This window comes from Sapajus apella, unplaced genomic scaffold (assembly GCF_009761245.1).
Source record: "Sapajus apella isolate SASKATOON/1434 unplaced genomic scaffold, GSC_monkey_1.0 scaffold59, whole genome shotgun sequence".
Classification (NCBI taxonomy): Eukaryota; Metazoa; Chordata; class Mammalia; order Primates; family Cebidae; genus Sapajus; species Sapajus apella.
The window spans coordinates 8,766,984-8,777,363 of record NW_022436999.1 but is presented as its reverse complement, the minus strand read 5'-3'; the positions used below and the strand labels follow the sequence as shown (position 1 = coordinate 8,777,363).

General features: G+C 41.6%; 1 pseudogene across 1 annotated transcript; it reads right to left on the bottom strand.

Annotated features, from left to right (window-relative positions):
- Window positions 1-9,152: 9,152 nt before the first annotated feature.
- LOC116528687 lies at window positions 9,153-9,862 on the bottom strand (annotated as a pseudogene). The gene has a single exon (XR_004259148.1). The product of XR_004259148.1 is annotated as a 60S ribosomal protein L7a pseudogene (transcript).
- Window positions 9,863-10,380: the final 518 nt, after the last annotated feature.

The following is a 10,380-nucleotide window of genomic DNA, read 5'->3' as shown; positions in this document are numbered from 1 at the left end:
CTTGCCTTCACTAGTACTCATGAAAATGTAAATTAAAGTAATAATGAGATACCTTGTTTTTGTTTTTGTTTTTTTTTAACCCAACAACATCAACAAAAAAGAATGACATCATTCAATGCTAGCTAGGATGTAAAAGAGAACGATTTACTCTTAAATGAACTGCTTCTTTTTGCAAATAGTAATCTGACAATGGCTATTAGAATTTAAAATACACATGGTGACCCTAACAGCTCATCTTTGTCACTTAATCCTCTAGCAACAAAAGCACAAGTGTGGAAGGATATATATTGAATGACACTTATTTTCACATTATTTGTAGGGACCAAAAATACGAAATAATTATATTATCCCTCAAAAGGGGAATGGTTGAATAAATTAAGATACATGCATACTGTAGACTATTACACAGTTATTAAGAGAATAGCTATAACTTTTAACTTAAGATACAACCATGAAGCACTACTAAGTAAATAGAGGAAGTTGCAAAATATTTTTATTAGAATGGTCTTAGTTTTGTGAAGACACCATTACCCTTAAATATATGTTTACGTATTTCCACAACTATGGGGATGGTTAACATTGGTTACTGAGGTGAGATGGGCAGAGACAAGATTATTATTTTCTTTAAACTGTTTAGCATGGCTTGTTGCCCAAGCTGGAATGCAGTGGTGCAATCTTGGCCCACTGCAACCTCCACCTCCCAGGTTCAAGTGATTCTCCCATTTCAGCCTCTCAGGTAGCTGGGATCACAGGCATGTGCCACCACGCCTGGCTAATTTTTGTGGGTTTAGTGGAGACAGGGCTTCACCGTGTTGGCCAGGCTGGTCTTGAACTCCTGACCTCGAGTGATCCACCCCTTTAGCCTCCCACAGTGCTGGGATTACAGGTGAGCCACCATGGCTGGCCAAGCACATGTTATTTTGTACAATCTTAAGAAAACTTAATAAAGAATTATTTTCCTCCCAAAATTGGATGAAAAAAGAGAAAAGAAAGAATTCTTTTTATTTGTATGGATTAACCATTCAATGTAGTATTTTCATACACATATTCAAAGATAGAGGAAGAGGGTAGATGAGATGATATATTTATCTTTAAACTCTTTAAGGTCTACTGATGACCTTACTTCATTCAGTCCTGTTTTTTTGTTTGTCTTGCTCTGTTGCCCAGGCTGGAGTGCAGTGGTGCGATCTTGGCTCACTGTAACCTCCACTTCCCAGGTTCAAGTGATTCTCCTGCCTCAGCCTCCCAAGTATCTGGGACTACAGACATGTGCCACCAAACCCAGCTAATTTTTGTATTTTTAGTAGAGATGGGGTTTCACCACATTGGCCAGGCTGGTCTCAAACTCCTGACCTCACGTGATCAGCCCACCTCAGCCCCCCAAAGTGCTGGGATTACAGGCGTGATTACTACATCCGGCCAGTCCTATATATCTTTAAAATCTGTGGCTGCTCAATTAAGTACTGAATAAATGATTATATAATCAATCATTCAGTTTGTGAGTGAAATAAATGAGTGGGGTAGTCAGACTTTAATATGACCACTAATGATCTGCACCGGCTGGTACCCTTACATAGTTCCCCACAATATTGTACCAGGTTGGTGTGTTTGACGAATAGAATATGGCAGAAGTGATGTTATGTAACTTCCAAGAAGAAGTTGTAAAAGACACTACACTTTCCATATTACACTGATGGTTTTATCTGTCAAATACGTACACAGTAAAAAAATGGAAGACATAGGAAAGGGCAAGTTTTTTGATAAAATTAGAAGCATAACTCTAAGGATTTTTTCCCCTCACTTTTCCAATGTTAAGTGAAATATAAATAGTTTTATTAGCTTTCTACATCAAATAAAGTTATTAATATTAGAATAATAGTCAATTTCTTGCCCAAAATAACATCTATAATTCAGAAAAGTCTTTTTTTCATAGTCTAATCTTTTAAAACATTAAAAGCAATTTTTCCTTCTAGGTATTTCAAGGATCTTTTGTTGTTCCCTAAACTTCTTCAAGTTGGAATGATTCACAAATAGTTCTTCATAAAGATGATACAGCTGTTCTATTTGCTGAGTGAGCATCTGAATTTCTTGCTGAAGACCTTCTGCTCTCTATAGAAAGAAAATACTTCCTGATAGTTAACAGTTATGTTTAGAATGACATTGTGGCTACTTGGAAGGCTGAGGCAGTAGAGTAACTTGAACCCAGGAGACGGAGGTTGCACTGAGCCAAGATCACACCACGGCACTCGAGCCTGGGCAACAAAGCAAGACTCCATCTCAAAAAAATAAATAAAAATAAAACAAATGTACGGTCAAAATAGATTTCTAAGGCCAGGTACTGTAGCTCAAGCCTATATCCCAGCAGTTTGGAAGGCCAAAGTGGGTGGATCCCCTGAGGTCAGGAGTTTGAGATGAGCCTGGTTAACATGCTGAAACCCCATCTCTACTAAAAATACAAAAAAAGGTGGGTGCGGTGGCTCACGCCTATAATCCCAGCACTTTGGGAGACTGAGGTGAGTGGATCACAAGGTCAAGAGATCAAGACCATCCTGGCCAACATGGTGAAACCCTGTCTCTACTAAAAATACAAAGACAAATTAGCTGGGCGTGATGGTGCCTGTCTGTGGTCCCAGCTACTCAGGAGGCTGAGGCAGAAGAATCACTTGAACCCAGGAGGCGGAGGCTGCAGTGAGCCAAGATTGTACCACTGCACTCCAGCCTGGACAACACAGTGAGATCCTGTCCAAAAAAAAAAAGGTTTTCTAATGAAAACAGCTGTTCAGTCATCCAAATAGTTCCAAGAGGGTGTCATTTCAGAAACCATCCTTTTTAAGAAGATATTTGGAGGCTGGGCACGGTGGCTCACACCTGTAATCCTAGCACTTTGGGAGGCCGAGGTGAGTGGATCACCTGAGGTCAGGAGTTCAAGACCAGCCTGGCCATCATGGTGAAACCTCATCTTAAAAAAAAAAAAAAAGAAGAAGAAGAAGACATTTGGAGAGCAATATCTGCCTGGATAGTAGGATAATATTATAAGGATTAGGGCATTATACATGGTATCTTAGTCCATTTGTGTTGCTATAATGGAATGCTTGATGCTAAGTAATTTATAAAGAAAACAGGTTTATTTGGCTCACAGTTCTGCAGACTGTACTAGAAGCATGTCACCAAGATCGGCTCTGGATGAGGGCCTCAGGAAGCTTCTACTCACGGCAGATGGCAAAAAGGAGCCAGTGTGTGTAGATCCCATGGTGAAAGAGAAGGCAAGAGAGAGAGGAGAGGTAAGCACAAGGTTTTACCACAATGAGTTCCTGTGGGAACTAAGAGTGAGAACTTACTTACTCCCTCTAGAAGGGCATGACATCATTCATGAGGGATCTGCCTTAACAACCCAAACACCTCCCATCAGGAACTACCTTCAACATTAGTAATCAAATTCCACCATGACACTTGGCAAACAAACTAACCAAACCATAGCACATAGACTAAAATACTTCTATTACAACAATTCCTGAGTAGAATTCTTTAACTGTGATGTGAGAAAGGGGAAAGGAATTGGAAATAACTATAATAAAGAAATATGGGCCAGGCACTGTGGCTCATGCCTGTAATCCCAGTGCTTTGGGAAGCCAAGGCAGGTGGATCACTTGAGCTCAAGACCAGCCTGGGCAATGTGGCAAAATCCTGCTTCTGTTAAAAAAAAAAAAAAATTTGTATGTGAAAACTTGTTTTATATCATGTATACATATAGCTTAGATACATAAATGACTAATTACATGTTTGGATCTTGCTTTGAATATTAATTGCTAAGGAATGATAATCTCTATTCTGAGGCTAATTTAGAGTTTCAATCCTATTTCTATGTTTTTTAAGTCTTCTTCTATCTTAGAATTGCAGCCAAAGGGATTGGTGAGCCTGAAGTCATCAATAAACTACACAGATAAACTACCCAGCTGGGCATGGTGGCTCACACCTGTAATCCCAGCACTTTGGGAGGCTAAGGCACAGTGGATCACTTGAGATTAGGAGTTTAACGGCAGCCTGGCCAACATGGTGAAACCCCGTCTCTATTAAAACTACAAAAATTAGCTGGGCATGGTGGTGTGCACCTTTAATCCCAGTGACTTGGGAGGCTGAAAATATCTAACATATATATAATTGTAGACCCAGAATAAGAGAAAAGAGAGGATGTAATTAGAGAAATTTTGGCCAAACCTAATGACAGACATCAATCCACAGACTGGTAAATCTCAAGCATGATAACTATAAATAAAACCACACCAAGACACATCATAGTCAAATTGTTTACAATTAAAGACAGAGAAAATCTTATAAGGAGCCAAAGGGGAAAAAAAGACATATTACCTTCAAAGGTACAACAATAAGACTGATGGCTTACCTTTTTGGGTTTTGTTGTTGTTGTTGTTTGGTTTTTTTTTTTTGGTGGGGGTGGGGAAATCAGAGTTTTACTCTTGTCACCTGGAATGGCATGACCTTGGCTCACTGCAACTTCCGCCTCCCGGGTTCAAGCAATTCTCCTGCCTCAGCCTCCCAAGTAGCTGGGATTACAGGTGCCCACCACCACACCTGGCTAATTTTTGTATTTTTAGTAGAGACCAGATTTCAGCATGTTGGCCAGGCTGGTCTTGAACTCCTGAGCTCAGGTGAGCCACCTGCCTTGGTCTCCCAAAGTGCTGGGATTACAGGTGTGAGCTACCATGCCCAGCCTGATGGCTTACCTTTTAATAGATGCTAAGGCATCCAGAAAATAAAAGAATGACATTTTTAGTTTATTGAAAGAAATACTGCTAACCCAGAATTCTATACTCAGTGAAAAAAGCATTCAAAACTTAACATTAAATAAGGAAGTTTGCAGAAAACAAACTAACTGAAGGTATTTACTGTCATAAATAAGAAGTGATCTATAAGAAACACTAAATGGGCCAGGCACAGTGGCTCATGCCTGTAATCCCAGCACCTTGAGAAGCTGAGGAGGGCAAATCAAGAGGTCAGGAGATTGAGACCATCCTGGCTAACACAATGAAACCCAATCTCTACTAAAAATACAAAAAAAAAGTAGCTGGGCATGTTGGCATACACCTGTAGTCTCAGCTACTCTGGAGGCTAAGGCAGGAGAATCACTTGAACCTGGGAGGCCGAGGTTGCAATGAGCCGAGATCATGCCATCGCACTTACGCCTGGGTGACAAGAGGACAACTCCATCACACACACAAAAATAAACACTAAATGGAATTATTCAGGTTGATGGAAAATGATCTCATATTAGAAGCATGGAACCACAAGAAGGAATAAAAAGCACTAAGACAGATCACTATGTGGGAAAATAGAAATAAATACTGGCAATTAATAATGACTATAATAAAAATATTTTATGACATTTATAACATATGTAAAAGTAAATACATAATAAAAAAACATACAGTAGATTGGGGTTGTTAAATGAAGGTAAACTATCATAAGATTTTTAATTTTGGTGAGAAGTTTTAAAGGTATTAAAGTAAACTATAATAGGCCAGGCACAGTGGCTCGTGCCCGTAATCCCAGCACTTTGGGAGGCTGATGCAGGTGGATCACCTGAGGTCAGGAGTTCGAGACCAGCCTGACCAATATGGTGAAACCATGTCTTTAAAAAAAAAATTAAAAAAATACAAAAATCAGTTGGGCATGGTGTCAGATCCCTGTAATCCCAACTACTAGCAAGGCTGAGGCAGGAGAGTTGCTTGAACCCAGAGGGTGGAGGCTGTGGTGAGCCAAGATCACGTAATTGCACTCCAGTCTGGGCAACAAGAGCAAAACTCCGTCTCAAAAAAAGAGAAATTAGGCTGGGCTCGGTGGCTCATGCCTGTCATTCCAGCACTTTAAAAGACAAAGACAGGCAGATCACCTTAGGTCGGGAGGTCAAGACCAGTCTGGATGACATGGAGAAATCCCATTTCTACTAAAAATACAAAATTAGCCAGGTGTGGTGGCACATGCCTGTAATCCTAGCTACTTGGGAGGCTGAGGCAGGAGAATTGTTTGAACCTGGAAGGTGGAGGTTGCAGTTGCAGCAATCCAAGACTGCGCCATTACACTCCAGCTGAGACAACAAGAGTGAAACTCCATCTCAAAAAGAGGAAAAAAGAAATTGCCTCACTAGATTAACAGGTACTAACTGGCAAGTCCAAACTTTGCAAGGTGGGCCAACAGACTGCGATCAGGAAAGAGTCAATGTTGAAGTTCAAGTCCAAAGTATGTCTGTTGGCAGAATTTTTCTTTGCTTGCAGGAGGTCAGTCTTTTGGTCTCTTCAGATGTTCAATTTATTGGATGAGGCCCACCCATATTATGAAACGTAATCTGCTTTATTCAAAGCCCACCAATTGGCTGGTCAAGGTGGCTCACACCTGTAATCCCAGCATTTTGGAAGGCTGAGGTGGGTGGATCACCAGAGGTCAGGACTTTGAGACCAGCCAGGCCAACATGGTGATACCCTGGCTCTACTAAAAACAAAAAAAATTAGCCAGGCATGTGGCACAAACCTGCAATCCCAGCTACTTAGGAGGCTGAGGCTGGAGAATCGCTTGAACCTGGAGGCAGAGGCTGCAGTGAGTGGAGATCGCACCACTGCACTGCAGCCTGGGCAACATGAGCAAAACTCTGTCTCAAAAACAAACAAACAAAAAACCCCCACGAATCTAAATGTTAATCTCATCTAAAAACACCCTCACAGAAACATCCAGCATAATGTTTAACCAATTATCTGGGCAACACGGTCAAGCTGAGTTAACACATAAAATTAATCATCACAGCCAGGCATGGTGGCTCCTATAATCCTAGCACTTTAAGGGGGCCGAGGTGGACAGATTATGAGGTCAGGAGTTCGAGACCAGCCTGGCCAACATGTTAAAACCCCCATATCTACCAAAAATACAAAAAATTTAGCCAGGTGTGGTGGCAGGCGCCTGTAACCCCAGCTACTCGGGAGGCTGAGGAAGGAAAATTGCTTGAACCCGGGAGGTGGAGGTTGCAATGAGATAAGATAGCGCCATTGCACTCCAGCCTGGGTGACAGAAAGACTCCATATCGAAAAAAAAAAAATTAATCATTATAAGGACAAAGAACAGAGGAGAAAAACCACAATAAGTAGCAGCATAGTGGACTTAAATCTCTACTAAAAATAGAAAAATTAGCTGGGCATGGTGGCACATGCCTGTAGTCCCAGCTACTTGGGAGGCTGAGGCAGGAGAATCACTTGAACCTGGGAGGCAGAGGTTGCAGTGAGCCAAGATCACGCCACTGCACTCCAGCCTGGGCTGGAACTGTGAGTTCAAGACCAGCCTGACCAACATGGAGAAACTCAGTTTCTGCTAAAAATACAAAATTAGCTGGGCATGGTGACACAGGTCTGTAATGCTAGCTACTCTGGAGGCTGAGGCAGGAGAATCACTTGAACCTGGGAGGCAGAGTTTGCGGTGAGCAGAGATTGTGCCATTGCACTCCAGCCTGGGCAATAAGAGCAAAACTCTCTCTAAATAAATAAATAAACGTGATTTGGGAAATGCAAACCTCAGAGGAAAATGAAAGCTATAAATTGGTCTAACATACAGTAAATAACAAAATAAAGATGGTGTACAACAGAATGTAAACTTGGATAGAAAAGCTTTTCATATTTTGTGGCTTTCTTAAATATTGCTCTTATTATAAGCAGGTAAATTAGTGGCTCCCTTTTCTCCTATCAACAAGAGTACCGTGTATGATCAAACATCTCTCTATACACATTGACAAGATAATCACAAGTCTTAAAATGAAAAATTGTAATCATGTTAGACCAGGCAATACGTGAAATTCCACGAGGTTAACTCTGTTATTAATCAGGAGCATGGAGCTCATATGCTATGTGTGAGCTTATGATGAGACACGTTTCAAAAATAAACTAGAATTTTCCACCTTAGTTTTATAATTTGTTCCATTAAGTCCTGCTTGCCACTTAATTCTGGTTAAAGATATAATATGTTCCTCTAGATCCTTGACATCCTATTTCAGGGACATTATCTGGGATGACTATTGAACATTATTTACTTTGTAGCTTTTTAGTTCAGACTTCAATTTTTGCAATGAAATTTCTTTTTTTCTCTTATCAACAGCAATTCAAAGGAGCAATGAAATTTCTTTTATGATGTACTAGTCCGTTTTCACACTGCAGATAGACATACCCAAGACTGAGTAATTTATAAAGAAAAAGAGATTTAAGGCCGGGCGCGGTGGCTCAAGCCTGTAATCCCAGCACTTTGGGAGGCAGAGGCAGGTGGATCACGAGGTCAAGAGATCGAGACCATCCTGGTCAACATGGTGAAACCCCGTCTCTACTAAAAATACAAAAAATTAGCTGGGCATGGTGGCGCGTGCCTGTAATCCCAGCTACTCAGGAGGCTGAGGCAGGAGAATTGCCTGAACCCAGGAGGCGGAGGTTGCGGTGAGCCGAGATCGCGCCATTGCACTCCAGCCTGGGTAACAAGAGCGAAACTCTGTCTCAAAAAAAAAAAAAAAAAGAAAAAGAGATTTAATGGACTCACAGGCTGCGGAAGCCTCATAATCATGGCAGAAGGTGAAAGGCACATCTTACATGGCAGCAGGCAAGGTAGAATGAAAGCCAAACAAGGGAAAATCTCTAATAAAACCATCAGATCCCGTGAGACTTATTCACTGCAGCAAGAATAGTATGAAGGAAACTATTCCCCATGATTCAATTATCTCCCACCTGCTCCCTCCCACAATATATGAGAATTATGGGAGCTTCAATTCAAGATGAGATTTGGTTGGGGAGAGCCAGGTGTGGTGGCTCACGCCTGTAATCCCAGGTCTTTGGGAGGCTGAAATGGGCGGATCACCTGAGGTTGGGAGTTCGAGACAAGCCTGACCAATAGGGTGAAACCCCATCTTTAAAAAAAATAATAAATAAATAAAAAGACATTTGGTTGGGGAGTCAGCCAAACCATATCACTTGAGAAGTTTGAAGATTCTTTACCTAAATAGAAAGGATTTTCAAAATTATTTGATTTTGAATTTAAAAGATTGTTTCAAAATCATATTTTATATATAAACATATATTAAAGTCAAATCTGTGTGTTCCAGTATACATTTTTTTTGCATTAATTATTTTTATTTACAGAAACAGTGTACATTTAACCCCGTTTCATGGCAAATTCTTTAGCCTTTGCCTTTTCTAGCTTGGCGATGCGAGCCACAGACTTGGGACCCAGGACATTGCCTCCCCAGTGACGGCGGATCTCATCATATCTGTCATTGTAGTTGGTGCAGATAGCTTCCACCAGCTTGGCCAAAGCACCTTTGTCTTCCGAGTTAACGTGTGTGAAGGTGACAGTGGTGCAGGTCTTCCTGTGGACTAGACGTCCCAGTCTTGCCTTCCCCTTGATGATGCAGTAAGGGACTCCCATTTTATGACAGAGGGCAGGCAAAAAGACAACCAGCTCAATGAGATCCATGTCGTGTGCAATCACCACCAGCTGAGGTTTCTTGTTCTCCACCAAGGTGGTGATGGTGTTAACTCCTGTTTGGTGGTCCAGGGCCTAGGTGAACTGGTTAATTGCAGGGGGCACTTTCAGCCACTTATAGAGGATGGCTCTCTGCCGCTGCAACCTGATATAGCGGGGCCATTTCACAAAGCGGGTGAGGTCTCTTTTGGGCTGGATGTGTTGTCCAATGCCAAAATTTTTAGGCCTTTTCTCAAATAGTGGATTCACCACTTTCTTGGCCTCCTGCTTCTTCACAACAGCAGGGACCGGAGCCACCTTCTTCCCCTTGGCCTTCTTTCCTTTCGGCATCTTGGGCGGCGGGAAGAGAGTCCAGTGTACATTTTTAAAATAAAACCAAATTAGCACATATAGCTTGGAATACAGTTTTTATTTTGACCAACATAAAAATTGTTTTTAAAAAGAGTAAATTGTACCAACAATGAATTCTGTAATTCCTACTAGAAAAGAACATTAAGGCTGGGCGTGGTGACTCATGCCTATAATCCCAACTCTTTGGGAGGCTGAGGTAGGCAAATCACCTGAGGTCAGGAGTTCCAGACCAGCCTGACCAACATGGAGAAACTCTGTCTCTACTAAAAATACAAAATTAGCCAGGCGTGGTAGCACATGCCTGTAATCCCAGCTACTCGGGAGGCTGAGGCAGGAGAATCGCTTGAACCCAGGAGGCGGAGGTTGCAGTGAACCGGGTGCACCATTACACTACAGCCTGGGCAACAAGAGCGAAGCTCCCTCTCAAAAAAAGAAAAAAAAGAAAAGAGAGAAAGAGAGAAAGAGAGAGGGAGAGAAAATGAAAGAAAGAAAGAGAGAGAGAGAGAGAGAAAGAAA